The 23,785-nt window shown below is 34.9% G+C and overlaps 1 protein-coding gene across 5 annotated transcripts in view; it reads right to left on the minus strand.

Annotated features, from left to right (window-relative positions):
- Window positions 1-23,785, minus strand: part of LOC136035032 (uncharacterized) — a 321,337-nt gene that overhangs the window by 213,083 nt on the left and 84,469 nt on the right. The window contains exon 1 of one of the 5 annotated variants that reach the window (XM_065716626.1): window positions 21,275-21,372. The exons of the other annotated variants lie outside the window; for them this stretch is intronic. The gene's annotated coding sequence lies outside the window, so the exon portion shown is untranslated. Of the gene's footprint in view, window positions 1-21,274; window positions 21,373-23,785 lie in introns of those variants that run through there. 5 annotated transcript variants of the gene reach the window in all.

A 23,785-nucleotide genomic window follows, 5' to 3' on the forward strand; every position in this document is an offset into this window, starting at 1 on the left:
AGCCCCTCATATGCGTAATAATTTCTGTTCGTTTTAAGTTTCAATGCTACTTCTTCCTTTCATTTGAAAAAACGTTTTCATGTTTATTTTTCATTGTTTTCTTATAGTAATGCTAGAGAATCCAGCGCCCTTTTCATTGAATTTTTCTTCCCCCATGACAGATTCCTCCAAGGAAAGATCCTCCAACATAGCCCCCTCTCCTCGGCCCCACCCCCAAACAAAATAAAATCCCCCTGAAAACGTCTGAACACTTCCCAATAACCATTACTATATGTAAACACTGGTCAAAGTTTGTAACTTGCAGCCCCTCCCCCAGGGATTGTGGGGGAGTAAGTCATCCCCAAAGACATAGTCATTATGGTTTTCGACTATGCTGAACAAAATGGCTATCTCAAAATTTTGATCCGTTGACTTTGGGAAAAAAATGAGCGTGGGAGGGGGCCTAGAAGCCCTCCAATTTTTTTGGTCAATTAAAAAGGGCACTTTAACTTTTCATTTCAGTTAGAATGAGCCCTCTTGCGACATTCTAGGACCACTTGGTCGATACGATGACCCCTGGGGAAAAAAAATACAAACAAACAAATAAACACGCACCCGTGATTTGTCTTTTGGCAAAAAATACAAAATTCCACATTTTTGTAGATGGGAGCTTGGAACTTATACACTAGGGTTCTTTGATATACTGAATCTGATGGTGTGATTTTCGTTAAGATTCTAAGATCCTACGACATTTAGGGGATGTTTCTCCCTATTTTCCTAAATAAGGCAAATTTTCTCAGGCTCGTAACTTTTGATGGGTAAGACTTGATGAAATTTATATATTTAAAATCAGCATTAAAATGCGATTCTTTTGATGTAGCTATTGATATAAAAATTCAATTTTTTAGAGTTTTGGTTACTATTGAGCCGGGTCGCTCCTTACTACAGTTCGTTACCACGAACTGTTTGAAATTCATTTTTGTGAAATGATGTAAACTAAATATTATAAAGTGGCAATTCTGTACCCAGGACTAAGGCCGCGTTTTCATTTGGTGTTCTACAAGTAAAACGGCAAACAAATCAACCATGAAACAGCGAGAAAACTGTTTTTCAACCCAGCATAAGAAAACGGGACTTCCAAGTTGCTAATTAATGTGGCACTTTGCCCAAAAACGCCAAATGTAAACGCAGTTTAAGGAGTGCAGCTTTGGATGAAACAGAGCCCTGCCTACTTAGAAGGTTGAATCTTTATTTGTTTTTCAAGCTCTGCGATTGAAACAAATAATTGGTTTTGAAGCCTCCTTATTAATCATGAGTCCTATACTTTATTTAATAATCCATTTACTCCATTTATCATACCAAAGTTAAAAAAAAATCCCTCATCACCTATTTGTGTGTTTTCTAACCCTGAAAGTTTCCAAAACTCAAAACCGGTCCGTTTTAAATCATCGAATTACGTGAGTCCAAATTGTTAATATGATAATTATCTTTCAAGGTCACAAAGTTCCAAATTGCATTTCTGATTTTATTTAAATTTGTTAACGCAATAGAATGTCATAAGAATTAGAAGCTCTCCTATTACTGCAAAAGAGAGATATATACTCCTTTTCAAGCCTAAGTAAACCGCTTAAGCCAGCAAAAAGCCCCCGGGGCCTTCAGAAAAATGAAGACTTATTGTAAGCCGAGGCGCACCATACAAAAACAATGCAAACGCTATGTTTGCGGGTCTAACAAATTTTTTTATATGTGGATCACTTGACCCAAAGTCTTTCAAAATAACTATTTCTCTGACCAGGGGCACCAACTCACGTGGATGTATATATATATATATATATATATATATATATATATATATATATATATATATATATATATATATATATATATATATATATATATATATCAGGAAAAGAGAAATCACCAATGCAACAGCACAAACACAAAAAAAAAAAGAGACAGAAGGAGAAAAGGAAGACTGTTTTCCTAAATTAGTGATTAATATAGACCAGCACTTGAATGAGGCCTTAACCCTACTCATCCATACAATCACATAGGTCAAACAGCATAGCCACACACAATCAACCATAAAAAATAATCCATGGACAGGCAGTCATGTCGTCAATAAGTATAAGTCGTCATTTACCAAACAATAGAAAAATTAATATAGAAAAATAATTCAGAGGCAACACCCAACATAAGGGCTCATCAGGAGATTACACTGGCCTATATAGGGTTTCGCCACTCTAAATTCTCTACCCAGCACAGTGTTGTGGCTACCACAGAATATCCATGGCATCCCCGCGTCAGGTATCACCCCCAAAATACATGCCTATGAAAAAAAAAAACAGCAAATGTAAAACAACCAAGTAAAACCAAAACAAGCTTATCCTGTTAATATATCCCTCCCTTTAGCAACAATAGGTAAACTAAATATTATAAATTTTACCAAATCACAAATATTAACACATTGCAAAAAACCTGAATGAACTAAACAATTATAGAATTCATCTTTACCATGTGGCTAATTATATATATATATATATATATATATATATATATATATATATATATATATATATATATATATATATATATATATATATATATATATATATATATATATATATATATATATATACATATATATATATATATATATATATATATATATATATATATATATATATATAAGATATCAAAATTGTATTTTTCAAATCAGGGGGGGGGGATTTTGTTTCTATTTAGAATTTTGTTAATGATAATACCAAAAACAAGGTATTTTTCAAAATCTAGGGTGGAAAGGGCATTAAAACCTAGAGGTAGATCAATCGATTAAGCCCCAAAATTGTCGCCCCTGTTTCAAACATGATTAACAAATTAATCAAGTAACGCAACAGGTACTTTTTAGTGAAGGTCTACATAACAGCGTTTCAAACAGTTCGTGGTAACGAACTGTAGTAAGGAGCGACCCGGCTCAATAGTAACCAAAACTCTAAAAAATTGAATTTGATATCAATAGCTACATCAAAAGAATCGCATTTTAATGCTGATTTTAAATATATAAGTTTCATCAAGTTTAGTCTTACCCATCAAAAGTTACGAGCCTGAGAAAATTTGCCTTATTTAAGAAAATAGGGGAAAACACCCTCTAAAAGTCGTAGGATCTTAACGAAAATGACACCATCAGATTCAGCGTATCAGAGAACCCTACTGTAGAAGTTTCAAGCTCCGATCTACAAAAATGTGGAATTTTGTATTTTTTGCCAGAAGACAAATCACGGGTGCGTGTTTATTTGTTTGTTTTTTTGTTTTGTTTTTCTTTTTCTCAGGGGACATCGTATCGACCAAGTGGTCCTAGAATGTTGCAAGAGTGCTCATTCTAACAGAAATGAAAAGTTCTAGTGCCCTTTTTAAGTGACCAAAAAATTGGAGGGCATCTAGGCCCCCTCCCATGCTCATTTTTTTCCCAAAGTCAACGGATCAAAATTTTGAGATAGCCATTTTGTTCAGCATAGTCGAAAACCATAATAACTATGTCTTTGGGGATGACTTACTCCCCCACAATCCCTGGGGGAGGGGCTGCAAGTTACAAACTTTGACCAGTGTTTACATATAGTAATGGTTATTGGGAAGTGTACAGACGTTTTCAGGGGGATTTTATTTTGTTTGGGGGTGGAGCTGAGGAGAGGGGGCTATGTTGGAGGATCTTTCCTTGGAGGAATCTGTCATGGGGGAAGAAAAATTCAATAAAAAGGGCGCAGGATTTTCTAGCATTACTATAAGAAAACAATGAAAAATAAACATGAAAACTTTTTTCAAATGAAAGGAAGGAGTAGCATTGAAACTTAAAACGAACAGATATTATTACGAATATGAGGGGTTCTAATAATACTTTAGCATAAAGAGCGAGGTATTTAGGAGAAGATAAATACCTCGCTCTTTATGCTAAAGTATTTTTAGTAATTTCAACTATTTATTCTACGGCCTTTCTGATTCAGGGGTCATTGTGAAAGAATTGGGATAAAACTTACGATTTAGCGTAAAGAGCGAGGTATTAACGAGGGTACAAACCCCCTCGTATACATAATAAAAATATAAGGTTATGAAAGTTTGTTACGTAAGTTAATTCTTAAGTTACGTATATTTTTTACTAATAAAAACTTTCGTTAAAAATTAAAAGTTCTAGTTGCCTTTTTAAGTAACCGAAAAATTGGAGGGCAACTAGGCCTCCTTCTCCACCCCTTATTTCTCAAAATCGTCTGATCAAAACTAAGAGAAAGCCATTTAGCCAAAAAAGAATTAATATACAAATTTCATTTTAATAATTTATGTGCGGAGAGCCAAAACCAAACATGCATTAATTCAAAAACGTTCAGAAATTAAATAAAAAAAACTAATTTTTTTAGCTGAATCTAAGCAGCGACATTAAGACTTAAAACGAACAGAAATTACTCCGTATATGAAATGGGTTGTCCCCTCCGCAATCCCTCGCTCTTTACGCTGAAGTTTGACTCTTTGCCACAATTCTACTTTCTAAAACAATTAAAAGCTTTAGCGTAAAGAGCGAGGGATTGCGGAGGGGACATTCCATTTCATATACGGAGTAATTTTTGTTCGTTTTAAGTTTTAATGTCGCTCCTTACTTTCAGCTAAAAAAATTAGTTTTTTTTTATTTATTATCTATAAACTTGCGTAAACTGTTCTGAACTGTCAGCTGAAATACAAATTTTAATTAGCAGTTCAAGCACTAGCTTTTCAAACCAGCAAACCAGTTTTTCCTCACCTTAAGGGGGGAGACTATCATCAAAGAAATACGTTTGCCACTCTTGAAGCAACAGCGTACTAAGTCAACGAACAGTTGAAATTGATACTAATGAGAGTTAGATCAAATCGACACAACTTTCCCCTAGAAGTATTCTACAATTTTTGAACAAATTAATGCCCAAAAACGTCAGCCCACGTCTGTTTCATCTTATGTTAAAACCCTTAAAATTGGAGTAAAAATCGAAAAGCGACGGAGAAGAAATTTCCGTGTCAGTTTTTCTGATGAAAACTAACAAGTATTTTCGGCACCTGGGCAGTGCTAAAATTAAATCGGAATAGGTTTCATTGCCTCGGCATCTGTTTAACTACCATCATCTATTTTATGTCTGTAGGACACTACTGATTTTTGTCTAGTACAGGAAATTCACAGAAACGTGATATTCGAATTTGGCTTCTTCATGCGGATAGTTTTACGTTACCTTTTCTAATTACCAAATTCGCCGATATTATAAACAATTCGAAAAAAATTAGAACAAAATTCGACGCTGTCACACCTAAAGATCGTACCTGACATTTTCACAATTCTGGGAAAATTGTCAAATGCCGACTTCTAGGCTTTTCCCAAATAGAGGATCACAGCAAAATGCAGATCCGGAGAATTATAGTATAATTGGACATACATTACACTGATGATATTCCCTTTGAGGACAGCATAGTGATCAATTTTGGGGATTGTTTCAGAAGTGTGAAAAGGTTAGATAAAACATTTCGGAGTGAGTACGGCTGATAACAGCGTTGGAAATTCATAGCTAGTTAATTTTTTCCTTTTTTTTATCCCGGACATTTTAATTTTTATTCCTGGAGTTTCTGTGTTGTATGAACTTGAAGAATAGCTAAAACAATTTCTAATAGAGGCTAAGATGAGTAAATATGACTAGATCTATATTTAAATACTGGAATGGGGATAGCTCCAAAATTTAATTTAGATGATGACTTAAGGTCAAATATTCAATGCCGAAATTTTGGTTTTTGAGTAAGGTAAGAGTAAATTCCTCGAAAACTTCGAATTTTCATCTCTATCAAGTGTAATTTTTCTCATGGGAAAACACAGGGAGATTCAGGGATCTAGAACGTAAAGATAAAGATTTCTGTCGAAGACTTCAAAGATTTTGTTTAAATTTGAAAACAAAAGCAATAGGAGATCTAGAGGTTTGGGTATCCAGCCGTTTAGGGTTTATGAACTGCTTTGAAAAGTACGAACAGGATGAAAACATCATCGGGTTCAGCGGTGTTACCGGTGGTGACAACCCAGAAATTGATAAGAGAGTCCATGTTCGCCATTTATAAAGATCAAATGTAGTGGTTTAAATTACACAAATAACAATATATACCATTTAAGTCATATTTTACTCATTTCTTCAGCTAAATCTGAAAAACTTTTCTCATCAATTCACAGACGCTTACGTACAAATTTGTTTAAGAACTATGCGTATATTTTTTAGTAGGGGAAGCTAAAAGAACTTCCCTCAAGTACAAATGCTACCTCCTCCATACTGCCTTCCCCGTGACAGCGCGCCCCATCTTTCTCCACAATGGTGCCAGAGATACAGCCAGACAAAATATATTTGCCTTTGTTTTTCATTGCTTGAATTGTCGTATCTCTTTGTTAACGAGCATTGCGAAATAACTCCCGGTCAATAGCATTACGTCATTAGGAAAGAAAAGAATCGAAGGAATGAGTATGTTAAGAATAATTTTAAACGATGTCAAAAATGAAAGGGAGCATCACAATCTAATTGTCAGAGACTTTCGGTAAAACTTCTATTGGTAGACCACTTCTAAAGGAATAAAGGTACTTATTAAATATCCTGACTCCACCCCAGAAGTCAAGTTAGGTTAATCCTAATGAAATATACCAAAATAGATGAAAATACAAGTAGAGACGGCCCTCTGCTTTGAGGCGTACCCATAAAGGGTAAACCTAGAGCTTATTAGGCCCTCAAGACATTACTACAAGCACCTGCGCAATACTTTAGCACAGGTGTAACGGTATAGTACACCTACTTAATAGGGAATATTTTCTTCGAGATGCAGATGTCTCTTACGTAACAGGGAACGTTTGCTTTGGATGTTACATGATAGGGTTTGGGTGTTTACTTTTGGTTGTTGGACCAGCAAACTGTTCATAATGTTTTGATTCGGGTAAAACATTCTACATGATATCTATTGCACGCATGAAAATCCCCTGTTTGCGCATACCAGAATGATTAAACGAATTGCGTGTTCCAATATAGCTGCAATAATTGACATGCCGAGGGGAAAATCGATTACTAGACATTGCTCACATCTGATAAGCATATGCATGTCAAGTAATTCTTTAGAATGTTATCAAATAATATTAGTGCTTGTTCATAATACACTTTTTTAGTAATAAAGTCTTTTATTCTGTTGGAACTTGAATGTGCTATCGGAGATGGAATAAAAGCAAGAGTATCATTATGGTTAGAATACGGAACACCTTCATAAATGGTCAAAAGTCCTTCTTTCCCTCTTCACTGTACTGAATTTAGCACTTATATTAGAGGCAATCTTAAATGAGCATACCTATGTACATAGACTACAAGATCCTTAAGTTGCATTAGTGAAACATATTGAAGTTTTATCGTGGAACAAATAATTTAAAGAATTAAGGCTTTTGTACATACATATTATGTTAATGAAAACATATTTACAAGCATTACTAAAACACAGAAAAAAAAATTAAATCACAACAAACGAAAAAAACAAAACGTGATAAAGCTTATAAAGGATAGAATATAAGCAAAAAGAACCATGAATTAAAGCAAGGTGGGAACCCTAGTAATCAAGTCGAGAGGGGAGGGCTGATATTAGAGATAAATTTAAGCCCTATTAAGAGCTATTTCTAGGGGGTCTTAGTGAAACTGCCACGTTTCTATTCTCTATTAGACATGCCTGCAAAAAAGATAGACAGATTTTTGCACTCAGTTATTTCCGAAAAGTTTTATTGAAAATACAACGTTTTATTGAGTCAAGTCGTTATTGAAAGTGCATATTCAGGCCACCGTGGCATTATGTGGCTAGCCCACCCCCTAGCAAGCAATTCCAGAGAGGGTGGATTGTTATTAGAGGTATATCAAATCCCTATTAGGAAATAATGAAAAGGTCTTAATGAAAATGCCTCGCTTCTATTCCTCTATTAGATGCGCCTGCATGTTACTTTTCATTAAGTTAAATCTTGATAGTAGCAAAAACACATCAAAAAATGAAACTTGCAAACTAGGAAAAAGAGACAGAATTTTGCATTCGGTTATCACCAAAAGGTTCTAATAATGTCAACGTTTCTTTGAGCCTTTGTGCGTATTTCCCACCATCGTGGCAATATCTGGCAATATCGTGGCAATAAACCACCCTAGCAAACAATTCAAAAGAGGGATGGTTATTATTGGAGGTAAATTTAAGCCAATATTAAGAGATATTCCCGGGAGGTCATAATTGCTATATTAGACGCGCCTGCAAGAAAAAGAGACACATTTTTGCATTCGATTATTTCTGAGATGTTTTAATGAAAGTGCCAAGATTCTTTCGACCAAAGAATATGTATATCATGTCACCGTGACAATATGTGGCTGGCCCACCCCCAAGCAAATAATTCCAAAAGGGAAGGCTTCTTATTAGAAATAAATTTAAACCTTACTAAGAATTATTTTTGAGAAGTCATTAGAAACTGCGTCTTTCTTTGACCGGGTGTTAGGTTTCAGTACCCTCGGCCGAAAAATTCTGGTAGAAACTCAATATAATCCCACTCTACTAATCCCACTTTACTAAACGATAAAAAAACTTATTGCCACTCCCAAAGATCGTCTATTTTAACCAACCTTTTACGGCCAAACAAAAAGCAGGTTGTGCCTAAAATAGAGCTGGAGGAGGTAGCAAGGAAGGATTTAAGCGAGACTAGAATTTCTCGGGGCACTGTAAAGAGGGATCTTTTAAATCGATTGGAAAGGAGGTTGAGTGTAAAGAGCTATGTTGTCCTCAGGCAGCTCGGTGCTGCATTGAGTTATTAGTAGTAGTAGTAAAAGTAATAATATTTATAATATTATTATAAATAACAAAATAAAAATATTTATCATAAGGAGTATATTATAATACAGAATATTTAATAAAATATGTTCATGTAATCATTTATATAAAATTAATTGTTTAGGAATGCTTCCATTTTAAGTGTCTTTGAAAAGATTTTTTATTAGTGGGCTTTCGATTATTTATTCAGATCGTCAGTTGCACAACATCCCAGTGATGGCTCTTTGACCCAATTTTTCCTGAAAGTAATGTTTTTATCAGTGTATCTACGACCAGTTACTAAAAAGAATTGAAGGATGTAGTAAAAAAAATATGCGGAATAGCGCTGCGGGGTCTAATTTAATGTCAGTATAGGTATTTAAGGCAATTTTTCCTGTCATATCACACCAAATTTTGTACCTGACAAATAAAAGTTATAAAAATGAATTATATCATGAGTGCCATAAAAGAGCTAGGGCAATCGCTTTATTCTAAGGAGGAGAGAAGGATAATGTAAATAATTATAGGCCGATATCCCTCTTTTCTGCTATAACGAGGTTACACAGCCCAAAGATCTTTTTTTTTATGGAGTATTCCTTTTTCGTTTTTTTGTGGGATATTCATTATAATCAGTTAAGGGTGACCTTATCTAAGTAGCAAAAATACATACTCCAGTTTTAACAGCTTCTATACACAATAGTTTACATAAGAGTTTTAGCAGGTTCTATACACCCCTTAGGTGTACGCAAGCATAATGAAGTGTAGTTCTCCCATGCCTTATACCTTAGGAAAATGCCTTAGGAAGGATGAGGGAGTGCCAAAGGTGCCAGAGGGCAAGTAATAGTGTGGCAGAGTGGCGTGAATAGACAAGGAGTATCACGTTGCGGGTGGCTTGTGAAAACATGATCCAATGGATTTATGCATAATTTTTAATTAAAAAATATCTGGAAAATGTCTTAGGAATGATGCGGGGGCACTAGAGGGTGTCAGAGGGCCAGTCATAATGTGGCAAGGTGGTGTGAATTGAGATATAGCAACACGTTGAGGTGGGTTTCCGCAAACACGAACCGTTGGATTTAATACATGATTTTGTCATGATAATATTTGAAAATGTTTTTGGAATGATGAGGGGTTACTATAGGGTGCCATAGGGCAGGTAATAGTATGGAACGGTGGCGTGAATTGACATGGTGTATCACGTTGGGGGTGAATTGCGAAAACAGGAACCATTGGGTTTAATACATGATTTTTAATAAGAAAATATCTGGAAAATGTCTTGGGAATGATGAAGGGGTGCTGGAGGGTACAAGAGGTTCAGTAATAGTGTAACACGGTGACGTGAATTGATATAGTGTAACGCAGAGGGCAGAGTTGGAAAAAAAATGAAACATTAGATTTTAGGCATAACTTTATCATGAAAAAATCTGAAAAGTGTTTCACGGATAATAATATGTATCATAGGGATGTCTAGAACCCACCACATATTGCCATGGTGGCGTGAATCGATTGGACTAACATGTTCTAAAGCTTAAAGTTAAAGTGGGAGGTGTTAAAAGAATTATTCGGTGGGGGGGGGACTGAAAGCTATCACCCAGTATAAGAAACAAGGCATTTTCATAAAGATCTCTCAGAAATAACCCTTAATAAGGTTTAAATTTGTGTCTAAAAACAAGCCTCCCCTCTGTAATGGTTTGCTAGAGCGTGGGCTAGCCACATATTGTCACAGTGACGTGAATATGCATAGTCTTGGCTAAAGAGAAACTTGATATTTGTTTAATTTAAACCTCTCAGAAATAACTGAATACGACAAATATGTCTCTTTTTATTGCAGGTGCGCCTAATAGAGCAATAGAAACGATGCGTTTTCATTAAGACCTCCCAGGTATATCTCTTAATATTGGCTTTAATTTACCTCTAATAATAACCCTCTCATCGCTGGAATTGCTTCCAAGGGTGGGTAAGCCACGTATTGCCACGGTGGCAAGAAATATGCATAGTGCAAATATGGCTCAAAGAAACGTTGGCATTTTCATTAAAACCTTCCAATAATAACCGAATGCAAAAATCAGTCTTTTTAGAAGTCTTTTTAGAAGTATTTTTAGAACCCCTCATATGCGTAATAATATCTGTTCGTTTTAGGTTTTAATGCTACTCCTTACTTTCAATTGAAAAAACTTTTTCGTGATTATTTTTTTATTGCTTTTTTTTATAGTAATGCTAGAAAATTCCGCGCCAGGTTCATTGAATTTCTCTTCCCCCATGACATATTCCTACAAGGAAATATCCTCCCACATAGCCCCCTCCCCTCAACCCAACCCCCAAACCAAAAAATTCCCCTGAAAACGTCTCTACACTTCCCAATAACCATTACTGTATGTAAACGATGGTCAAAATTTATATCTTGCAGCCCCTCCCCCAGGGACTGTGGAGGAGTAATAGTAATTCATCCCCAAAGACATAGTTATTATTGTTTTCCACTATGTGGAACAAAATGGCAATCTCAAAATTTTGATCTGTTGACTTTGGGAAAAAAATGAGCGTGGGAGGTGGCCTAGGTGCCCTCCAATTTTTTTGGTCACTTAAAAAGGGCACTAGAACTTTTCATCTCCGTTAGAATGAGCCCTCTTGCGACATTCTAGGACCACTTGGTCGATACGATGACCTCTGGGGGGAAAAAACAAACAAATAAACACGCACCCGTGATCTGTCTTCGAGCAAAAATTACGAAATTCCACATTTTTGTACATAGGAGCTTGAAATTTTCGCTATAGGGTTCTCTGATACGCTGAATGCGATGGTGTGATTTTCCATGATTCCATGACTATTAGGGGTTGTTTCCCCCTATTTTCCAAAATAAAGCAAATTTTCTCAGGCTCGTAACTTTTGATGACGAAGACTAAATTTGATGAAACTTATATATTTAAAACCGGCAAGGAAATTCGATTCTTTTGATGTATCTTTTAGCATCAAAATTCCGTTTTTTAAGAGTTTTGTTTACTATTGAGCCGGGTCGCTCCTTACTACAGTTTGTTACCTCGAACTGTTTGATTATTGCAACCATATGGAAACACGCAACTCATTTGATCATTCTTGTAGGCTCAAACAGAGGATTCTCCTTGCGTGCAATAGATTATCATGTAGAATGTATTGCCTGAATCAAAATATTATGAATAGTTTGCTGGTCCAGTTGGTTAAGGCTCATTTCTGGCCATTGGGGAAATCTCTGGTCTAATGTTCGAATCCTAATGCGGACAAAAAAATTTTTAGAGTATAAAATTCCTCCGAGAAAAAACATCATGAAAGAAAATGAAGCCCCGAGGGAAAAATCTCTTAAAGTATTATATAACACGCGTGTGTCTACCGTCAGTACGCAACACTCCACGTGTACGCTGCCATTACATCAATAAATCTACCAAGTTACGTAAGATTACGTAACCCCCAATAAATCTATCTAGTCATACAAGATTGGGTCACATCCCAAGTGTTCACCGTCATTACCTAACACCCACGTATTTGACCCCTCAGTTAAAACCAGGGATTTCCAGCTTGACTAGCGAACCCTAACATCCTACTATGTAACAAGCACCTGCATCTCTTAGAAAACATTTACTATTACACAACACCATAAGTAAACAAAGCCTATTACACAGCAACCAAGGTAAACACTCCATATTACGTAACATACACCTGCATCTTTTAGAAAACATTCCCCATTACGTAACAACCAAAAGTAAACACTCAAAAACTATGATGTAACATCCAAAGTAGACATTCCCTGTTACGTAAGAGACACCTGCCTCTCGAAGAAAACATTCCCTATTACGTAGGTGTACTATACCGTTACAGGTGTGCTATAGTATTGCACAGGTGCGCATAATAATGTCTTGAGGAGCTAGTGCCTCCTAATTCAGAAGGCCGTCACTACTAATAGTTTAGAAACAAAATGGAGGAAACTACAGAAGAAAATTATGGAAAGAAGGCGGCCCTAAACGCATTATGTTAGATACCTAACTTAACCTGACCTAATCGCCTCTATGTATTAAACATATAATAAAAATACATTGTAGTTTTTCTCAACGAGACTAAGGTACTGATAACCTACAGCAGACAGAAAAAACGGTTTCCTATAGGCCCCTGAAAAGTACCGTTAAGTTCCTTATTTCTACTCAATACAAATAGTATGGTTGCTTTTTCGACAGTACTGATCCCACCCACTCCATACCCTCATGGTCCCAGATATAGCCCTAAATAATATACTTCTTCCTCGTTTTTATCTCCTGATGCATCTAGTCTTATTTTATCAACCTGTTTCCGGCATTGTTTACCTGACAAAGACCAGTCCGTCTCAATGATTGCAATCGTACTTATAGATGAAAATATAATTTAACTATTTTAAATAATTTAAAAATATCATCTGAAAAATTTTAAGATGTGGTAACAATTGAAGGAAACATGGTAATCTGAGTAATAGAAACATGCAGCATGTCATAAAATAATGATCTCATTGTTTTAGTGTTTTCCTTTAGTCTGTGTAAATCTGCCCCTCACTCACTTGCTATACGGGGCTGCGTCTGGCTATGGGCTATGTCACGGGCTATGTCTGGAACCATCGGGTCAGGAGGAGCGCATTGTCAGGAAAGCGACCATGATATTTGGAAAGAACATATAACAAGAAATCAAATGGACTACTTTCATCTTATTAGCATGCTTCCTTGATTTTATAAATCACTAAAAATCTACCAAACTTTAAACTTATTATAAAATAAGAATTTTGCTATGGGCGTTTTCTTGAAGTTTTGTGCATAGCCCAGGGTTAAAATCTCGCCCCATTAGGAAGAAGGGGATTGGACGTATTGTCATGGTAGGTACTAAAGCATTTGGAAAGAGAATTGATTGGGGAATCAAATAGTAGCCTATTACTATTCTCTTAAAATAGTGTTTCTTTCAGAATGCGTAATTAACTAGAGTGTTACCTCTCAAAACTATTTAAGAACAACTTTGCATATTAAGACACTTTCGCATTTGGCCTTGGAATGTTCCAGATTTCTGTTAACAAGAACTTCTATCCCTATTTAGTACATTTTAGTGTGTAATGCCTCTGCTTATTAGAGGGAAAAAACGAAATTGTCATCACGAAGAAACTTCTCCGCCTATATTGACAGGACCATCCGACATCTTTATATTGCAGTACCGATTTTTAATGTCATTTCTATGGACCGTAAATTGAAGTACACATTCCCACATCAAAAATCAAATACGTCAAAAGGTCTCCATGCATCAAATCAAAACACTTGACTTAACTTGTCCCTATCCCTATTGCCATGATTTATTTTTCTAATGTAATTTGGTTATTCCCACGGAATTCCCTGCGCGTCACCCTGCCCCACCCACCACTTCACTCAGCGATACCAGACGCGTGCCGTACCAATGGCATAAATATGTCATTAAGGAATCTGAGCTTTACACAACTGTCAAAGCCATGTGTATCATTTTTCATATTTGCGCGCCACTTATAACTGTGTTTTTTTGCTTTAAAAAAAGGGTGTGACAGGTAAGTTATTTGTTTACACTGCCATTAAGTTGGCAACTACCAAGTCGTAAATGACAATCGGAAAATGAAAATCAAAGTACCCTAAAGCTAAATGGTACTAGACATGGGTTTGGCTACTTCTACATACCATTATATGGGAGGGGGGTTGTATTTCCCTTGAAATATACATCTTGTATTGACATTAATACCAAGAAATCTTTTCCGGGGGGGGGGGTAAAACAGGTGAATCATACGAAAATATTATCAATTATAGGGGAATAGTAAAACTATAGGAGATGGCAACTCTGACCTTTAGGCATTACAAAAATAAATAAATATCGGAAAAGCGAACGATATGGAAGGAATAGGAATGGGATACATTTTGATGCCCGATTTGAGCGTCTTTGAGTATTTTCGTGCTGAATTCACGCACGCATATTTTTTTTTTGGGGGGGGGGGGGGGGTAATAATAAAAAAACTATTTGACAATTTGTTAAGAATTTTTGGTATTTAGGGGGATCCTGGCCCAGAGCCCTCGTCTAGCATACACGCTTGAGTTATTGGTATTTTGATCTGAGCTAATCAAACGTTCTGAAACAATCGAACTGCCTAATTTTCTACAGGGTTTTCTACAACAAAATTAGAATTACAGTCATTGTCACATTTTTATAAAAGCCTAATTTCATTCGAAATTAAGCAGAAATGTCATTTAGTACACACTCCATCATCTATGAAAAATTAATTTTTACTGTTACGCTGGAATGCCCTCTATATTAAATGTCATAGAGCCTTGGAGGGGAAGGGGGGATATGATCACGTAATTGTCCTTTACTGTTGAAATTTATTGTTGTACTTGTTGTTAAAACAAACCTAGCAATACTTTTAAAAATTCTCTTTCTTGGTTATGTCACTAAAACACCTTTTTTGGGGGTATTTTCATCTGAAAAACTAAAAAAGAATAAAGATTCCACCCCGCCCCCCCCCCCCCCAAAAAAAAAAATGTGGTATACCTTTTGTCCCCGCTGCATTTTGGTGAAATGACGCCACTGCCTCTATTTCTCTGTCAAGATACTGCAATAGTAAACTTGCAGACAAAACCTATATTTTCTTTTGCTTCTAAATAAGTTTATGTAAAAAGCCTGAATCGTAAGAACTTTGGAATTGCGAAGAATAATATTTACAAAACGATTATAACAAATTCACTTTTTTTAGCGATTCGTAGCAAGGGCATCAATTTGAAAGGATATAGGGGGAGGGTTATTCTTCTCATGGGCTTTCTGAGAAAGACAGGACTATGTTTGAATAGGACTATAGTGTTTCAATAAAGATATAGTTTTCCTAAACCAATGTATAAGCCTTGTTCCCATTGATAATCGCAGGTAGTGGGCTAAATGGGTATTCACACCTTTTCCAACCTTTGGAAGATCACAAATGCCCAAAAGTATATCACTTGGAAAATTTGCAAACACGTATCTGACGAAAAACCATTTTTCGAGCCTTTGATATTCTTTGAAAAACCATTGGATGTTTTTAGCAGAGTTACTCCATGCCCTAAACAAATTCAACTGTTTACCTTGCCTTCACGTCCCCTACTAACTATACTTCTTGTAGCGACACACCTGACTATGGAAAAGGCGGGATATGCATAATAAGATAACGATTCTTCCAGTTCGTCCCGCCCCTCTGTTCCCCGTCAAACTTCTTCGGGTCCAAAAGGAAAATTAAAATAAAATCCCTATAATGACAATACAATTGTACTACCCTACCTTAAGCCTGAAAAAAAAATACTTTTCTTTAACTATATTTTGGGGGATATCGTTGGGATAAGTGGGTACTCTAATAAAAGGAACCAGCTGCTTCAATCTCAAATTTCCTGTAAAACGAGATCGCAAACTTTGTTTGAATTGCTAATACAAGCTTAACAATAAAAGAAAGAATTTATAAATTGCTATTTTCCTAAACATCCGGAAGGAGAATATAGGCCTACAGCCAAACATTCTTGGAGCGCTATATAGTTTCAAGGGATTAGAAAATGAGATTTTTGCTGAAATAGGAGTGGCTATTAGAACTTCCATATGTGAGATCAATAGATTAACTAAGGGCTGTCAACCCGCTAGAGAATAGGCAAAGGCAAGGGTAGATTGGTATAGAACCTCTGTTTCAAACATTTGACACTAGCTATTTAAATGCGACCATGCAAAATCCTCCGAGAGAACTCAGGAGGGAATTATCAGAAGATGTAAGGAAACTTGTCGATTTCGGCTCTTTGTCTGAAGGAAAAAATCCCCCCCCCCCATGGACGATTCTCCACATTATCCTTTAAAATTCAGACATATTTTCAGACTGGATATTTCTTATTCAGCAGTAGGCAACAATCATAAAGTGTAATACACAGGAAACACTCTAGACATAGCAAAAAAATAATATTATGATGCATGCACCTACAAGAGAATATGCTCTGGAAGAGGCTTCATAATTTGGACATATATATATGAAGGAACTCTGAAAAAACGAAAATCTGGGGAGGGGGTAATGGGCCCGAAGGCCTTTTACCTTACCTACATGCCTTGGAAAATACTTTTAAAATATTTGGTTTAAAATTCAAATATCAGAATTTTCAGAAACTTATGACTTGTTGTTCATTTTTAAAAATTCTTCAAGGTCGAGATAAATTTCCTTCAAAATCTATTTTAGGAGACTCAAAATCACTATTTTCTACAGCAGTTATACAAGGAAAACCAAAAATTTGGTCCTGAAAATCAGAAATGTTTCTATTAAAATATGTATAATTTAAAAATTAGTAATTTTACGATAAAATTTAGTAACTGTTCTAAGTTAGTTTGAATACTGCTGGAAAATTTTAAAATAAACTCCAATAGAATCTGGGTATTCTACTAAATTTGTAGCAAATGAGCTTTTACAATGGTTTGGATAAACTTGCGGATGGTTAATAAAAATAAAAACATTTTAGGCTACAACATAACATTCATTTCTGACAAAAATGAAATGAACATAACATCAAAATGACAAAACTTACTAAAAAAAACACAATGTAGAGAAGGGATACTCGGAGGGATCTTAGAATCTTTATCCCTTTACACTTAACTCTGATGAAGACATTACTCCAGCATGAACTTAATCTGCAAAAGCATATGACGTTTATGATCTATATAGATATCGTATGTTTTCGTCAACCCGAAAAAAAGAGCTATCTCGAGACTTGTTCATTGAAGCAAAACGTCGGAGAAGAAAAAAGAGAGCCTTGTCAGACAATGATAAGAGCTGAAAGATATATGTTCCGGAGTCGTATATTATCTTCTTATTCCATACAGAGGTCACCAGAAATTTTTTCATGAAGAGTTGGGTAAAAATATTCCAAGGAATTTCACAAATAAAATTTTCCATGAATTATCGTCAGAATGTAAAAATCAGTGTTGTCCATAAGAGCGAAAACGATGTAGGGGGAAAATTTGAAATTATAGTGTTTAAGAAGCAGAAAAGAGTGATAATTCACGAAAATGTAGGGAGGAGGCAAGGATTTTTTAATTAAAAAAAATAGAGACAGCCTACAAGAAAATATGCTTCTCAAAATCGAGGGGGAGGTGACAATTTTGTTACTTTTTCGATTTTTCACATGAAAATACTCGAAAATGGGTATTTAAAAATTTGGGACTTTGGATTTGGGACCTCTCTGGATTTGGGGAAATCCAGAGAGGAGGACAATTGCTCTCCTGCCTCCGCCCATTTACAGCCATTAGAAGTAGAGAAGAAGGGCAATGTGCTATTATTTCTTCGAAACAGGGTTGTTATCTGAAAAATAGAATTAATATTGTCTGTTGTGATGGGCTAAGTTAGCTTGTTTTTTTTTGTTATTTTTTTTTATGTAAAAATAGCAAAAAATGACAACAGTTTCTGTTACAAATAAAAGTTGAAATACACCACAAATTCGTATTTATCATTTTCACCAAATATTCTCGTTTTGACCAAACAGGTGAAAAAAAATTAAGTTGTAAAGTTAAATAAAAAAATAGAGAAAAAGGGCAATTTATGGGTATTTCCTTGATTAAATAAAAAAACTAATTTTTTTAGCTGAAAGTAAGGAGCGACATTAAAACTTAAAACGAACAGAAATTACTCCGTTTATGAAATGGGTTGTCCCCTCCGCAATCCCGCGCTCTTTACGCTAAAGCTTTTAATTGTTTTAAAAAGTAGAATTGTGGCAAAGAGTCAAACTTTAGCGTAAAGAGCGAGGGATTGCGGAGGGGACATCCCATTTCATATACGGAGTAATTTCTCTTCGTTTTAAGTTTTAATGTCGCTCCTTATTTTCAGCTAAAAAAATTAGTTTTTTTTATTTAATTTCTGAACATTTTTGAATTAATGCATGTTTGGTTTTGGCTCTCCGCACATAAATTATTAAAATGAAATTTGTATATTAATTCTTTTTTTGGCTAAATGGCTTTCTCTTAGTTTTGATCAGACGATTTTGAGAAATAAGGGGTGAAGAAGGAGGCCTAGTTGCCCTCCAATTTTTCGGTTACTTAAAAAGGCAACTAGAACTTTTAATTTTTAACGAACGTTTTTATTAGTAAAAAATATACGTAACTTAAGAATTAACTTACGTAACAAACTTTCATAATCTTACATTTTTATTATGTATACGAGGGGGTTTGTACCCTCGTTAATGCCTCGCTCTTTATACTAAATCGTAAGTTTAGTCCCAATTCTTTAAGAATGACCCCTGAATCAGAAAGGCCGCAGAATAAATAGTTGAAATTACTAAAAATACTTTAGCATAAAGAGCAAGGTATTTATCTCCTCCTAAATAGATCACTCTTTACGCTAAAGTATTTTTAGAACCCCTCATATTCGTAATAATCTCTGTTCGTTTTAAGTTTCAATGCTACTTCTTCCTTTCATTTGAAAAAACCTTTTCATGTTTATTTTTCATTGTTTTCTTATAGTAATGCTAGAGAATCCTGCGCCCTTTTCATTGAATTTTACTTCCCCCATGACAGATTCCTCCAAGGAAAGATCCTCCAAAATAGCCTCCTCTCCTCAGCCCCATCCCCAAACAAAATAATATCCCCCTGAAAACGTCTGTACACTTCCCAATAACCATTACTATATGTAAACACTGGTCAAATTTTGTAACTTGCAGCCCCTCCCCCAGGGATTGTGGGGGAATAAGTCATCCCCAAAGACATAGTTATTATGGTTTTCGACTATGCTGAAGAAAATGGCTATCTAAAATTTCGATCCGTTGACTTTGGGAAAAAATGAGCGTGGGAGGGGGCCTAGATGCCCTCCAATTTTTTTGGTCACTTAAAAGGGCACTAGAACTTTTCATTTCCTTTAGAATGAGCCCTCTTGCGACATTCTAGGACCACTTATTCGATACGATGACACCTGGGGAAAAAAAACAAAAAAACAAATAAACACGCACCCGTGATTTGTCTTCTGGCAAAAAATACAAAATTCCACATTTTTGTAGATAGGAGCTTGAAACTTCTACAGTAGAGTTCTCTGATACGCTGAATCTGATGGTATCATTTTTGTTAAGATCCTACGACTTTTAGTGGGTGTTTCCCCCTATTTTCCTAAATAAGGCAAATTTTCTCAGGCTCGTAACTTTTGATGGGTAAGACTAAACTTGATGAAATTTATATATTTAAAATCAGCATTAAAATGCGATTCTTTTGATGTAGCTATTGATATCAAAATTCAATTTTTTAGAGTTTTGGTTACTATTGAGCCGGGTCGCTCCTTACTACAGTTCGTTACCACGAACTGTTTGATACAGACTTTTTAGTTGAAAATAACTAAAATCATCCCAATTTTCTATCGTTATCACACAAACCTTATATCATTAAATAAGTAATATATATATATATATATATATATATATATATATATATATATATATATATATATATATATATATATATATATATATATATGTATATATATATATATTAGCCCTTAGTAATTTTCACTATATATTAAGTCTCTTCCCATCTTTTTCAGATTCTTTTTTGTGGGTCTTTAGTATTACCATCCACAAAACTTACACCAAATCTCTCTTTATAGGGATATTTCAAATGTTCTTGATTTATTGTTTTTTGTTTTTCTTAAGTCATATTAAGGTATAGCTTCAAACGAAAATCAATAATAGGATCAGGTCATAACACCTCTTTTTAGCTGCTAATTATATAATTATATTTTATGGCTATTCTTGGCTTCTTTCTTCTTCAATGTCATGCTTCAAAAGATGACAACCCTGTCAGAAATCGATGAGGATTGACTGAAATATGTTCCGGAGTCATATTTTATCAGCGTCTTAGATACAGAGGTTGCTAGCACATTTTTTCCTGAAGGGTCTGATAAATATATGCCAAATACATTATCTTGTAAATTCTCATCACCCCAATAATTGATCTAACTTATGAAAAATTCAATTATTATCTATATCTTCATAGATATTCTATAAATTAAAATGAGACTTGAAAAGTGGAACTTTGTGGGAGTTCCGTCTGATAATGAATTTAAGCAACTGAAGAGAAGAGAGGCAGAAAACAAATAAAGAAGTTGAAGTGAAGAGAGCAGTAGATGCGAGTCAAATGAAATAAAAGTATATTTGTTGTCAATGCTTGTTAATACGCAACAGATGCAGCAATGTTCAGAATGTATGGTCACTATAAATGAACACCATAAAACCCGTACAGTCCACAAAAACTGACATTTCAAGACAAAGTTGAACAAAAAAACTCAAAACAATTCCACCATGTTTTCTTCTTACTCTATTAAGCCACTTAAAAACTGCTGTTTCACCTATATGTTGAAAAGTATCAAGGCCAGAACAAGAAACATGGCAGATGGAGAAATGAAAAAAATGTTTCGATTTTTCTTAATTCAACTCACTTTGTTCAATGCTTGCGGACCATACAACCCTGACAAAATGGACTAACAATGAAATAGTAAGTTTGAAACCAATCTTGTAGCTCATTTTTATATCTGAAAAATATAGAAAGAAATAATCATTTTTCAAGGGTCCATAAAAGGCTTATAATTGAATTCGCAAGAAAAGTGTTCATTATATTCAGAAGAGCATAGAAAATGGCATCAAAGGGCAGGGTATCCCAAATTAGTAAAGACCCCCCTCCCTGATCGAAAACTCTTTGAAGATTCTTCGTGTAAGAACCTAGAAAATACCTACTCCCACCTATAATTTTTTTTAGGGGAACCAATTTACGAGAATGTAGGGGGCGATTATTTTTTTTTTTTTGAAGTTGGAAAAGAGATATTTTCCAAAGTGCAAGGCTTTTTTGGCTTTTTCCGATTTTTGACCGAAAATAGCAAAACAGAGTAGTTCTTAAAATCTAATGGGGTAAAAGAATTGCATTTTAATGCTGATTTTAAAATATAAGTTTCATCAAGTTTAGTCTTATCCATCAAAAGTTACGAGCCTGAGAAAATTAGACTTATTATAGAAAATAGGGAGAAATATCCCCTAAAAGTCATAGAATCTTAACGAAAATCCCACCATCAAATTCAGCGTATCAGAGAACCCTACTGTAGAAATTTCAAGCTCCTATCTACAAAAATATGGAAAAAAAAAAATAGCGACGAAGACCACACTGCCTTTCCATAACAAACAAATACAACGTAGAAACAATAGGGAAAGTTTTTTCAAGACAATGGAAATTATTTATGTAGATATTTCGGCCCTATGTCCAAGGGCCGTCTTCAGCACAATACAATACTATATATATATATAAAAGAACTTACATCAAATTGTGAGAATTAAAACTGAATATAAAAACACTTATTAAAACAATTTTTTTAAAAATATAGCCCTAGCATCCTTACTTCAGCGAAGTTCAACCAGGACTGGCGAAAAGAATGAAATGAAGAAATATAAACTCATTCAAACTAAAGAGAATAAAATGATTAGATGCAATTTCTTAAAGCTAATCTTGCTTAAACAAATACAACGTAGAAACAATAGGGAAAGTTTTTTCAAGACAATGGAAATTATTTATGTAGATATTTCGGCCCTATGTCCAAGGGCCGTCTTCAGCACAATACAATACTATATATATATATAAAAGAACTTACATCAAATTGTGAGAATTAAAACTGAATATAAAAACACTTATTAAAACAATTTTTTTAAAAATATAGCCCTAGCATCCTTACTTCAGCGAAGTTCAACCAGGACTAAAGAGAGTCCTGGTTGAACTTCGCTGAAGTAAGGATGCTAGGGCTATATTTTTAAAAAAATTGTTTTAATAAGTGTTTTTATATTCAGTTTTAATTCTCACAATTTGATGTAAGTTCTTTTATATATATATATAGTATTGTATTGTGCTGAAGACGGCCCTTGGACATAGGGCCGAAATATCTACATAAATAATTTCTTTGTCTTGAAAAAACTTTCCCTATTGTTTCTACGTTGTATTTGTTTGTTATGGAAAGGCAGTGTGGTCTTCGTCGCTATTTTCTAATCTTGCTTGTTTAGCAGCCTGTCTCAAAGGCCTTTTCGTAGTTGGTTCAGTACTATTATAAATTGGTTTAGTAAAATATTTTGTTAGATCATTTTTAATTAAATTTGAGTATAAAGAATTTAGTGAGTATTCTCCCAAGTCCCTGTTCAAAGAAATATTTTTATTTATTTTGAGATTAATTTCAATTGATTCTCGAACCACCTGTTTTATTCCCAAATCATTACTAATGAGTGAAGAGTTTTCAAAAAGTATCATGTGGGACGGATTATTAAATATATGCCAACCTAGAGCAGAATCAAAGGAATTGTTATCCCTGAAAAATATGGAATTTTGTATTTTTTGCTAGAAGGCAGATTAGGGATGCGTATTTATTTCTTTTTTTCAGGGATGATCGTGTCGACCCAGTGGAGGGCACCTAGGCCCCCTCCCAAGCTAATTATTTTCCCAAAGTCAACGGATCAAAATCTGAGATAGCCATTTTATTCAGCATAGTCGAAAAACATTATAACTATGTCTTTGGGGACGACATACTCCCCCACATTCCCCGTGGGAGGCGTTATAAGTTACAAACTTTGACCAGTGCTTACATATAGAAATGGTTATTCCGAAATGTACAGATGTTTACAGGGGGATTTTTTGGTTGGGGGGAGAAGAGAGGGAATGTTGTGGGAAACTTCCAGAGATGAATTTTTCATGAGGGAAGAAAATTTCCATGAAGGGAGTGTAGGATTTTCTAGCATTATTTAAAAAAAAATGAGAAAATAAATATGAAAAAGTTTTTTCAACTGAAAGTAAGGAGTAGCCTTAAAACTTAAAACGAATAAAAATTATTACGCACGAGGGATTCACCTCCTCCTAATGCCTCGCCCTTTACGCTAAAGTATTTTTAGTAATTTCAACTATTTATTCTACGGCCTTTGTAATT

The sequence above is a fragment of the Artemia franciscana genome, chromosome 13, assembly GCF_032884065.1.
Source record: "Artemia franciscana chromosome 13, ASM3288406v1, whole genome shotgun sequence".
Taxonomy (NCBI): domain Eukaryota; kingdom Metazoa; phylum Arthropoda; class Branchiopoda; order Anostraca; family Artemiidae; genus Artemia; species Artemia franciscana.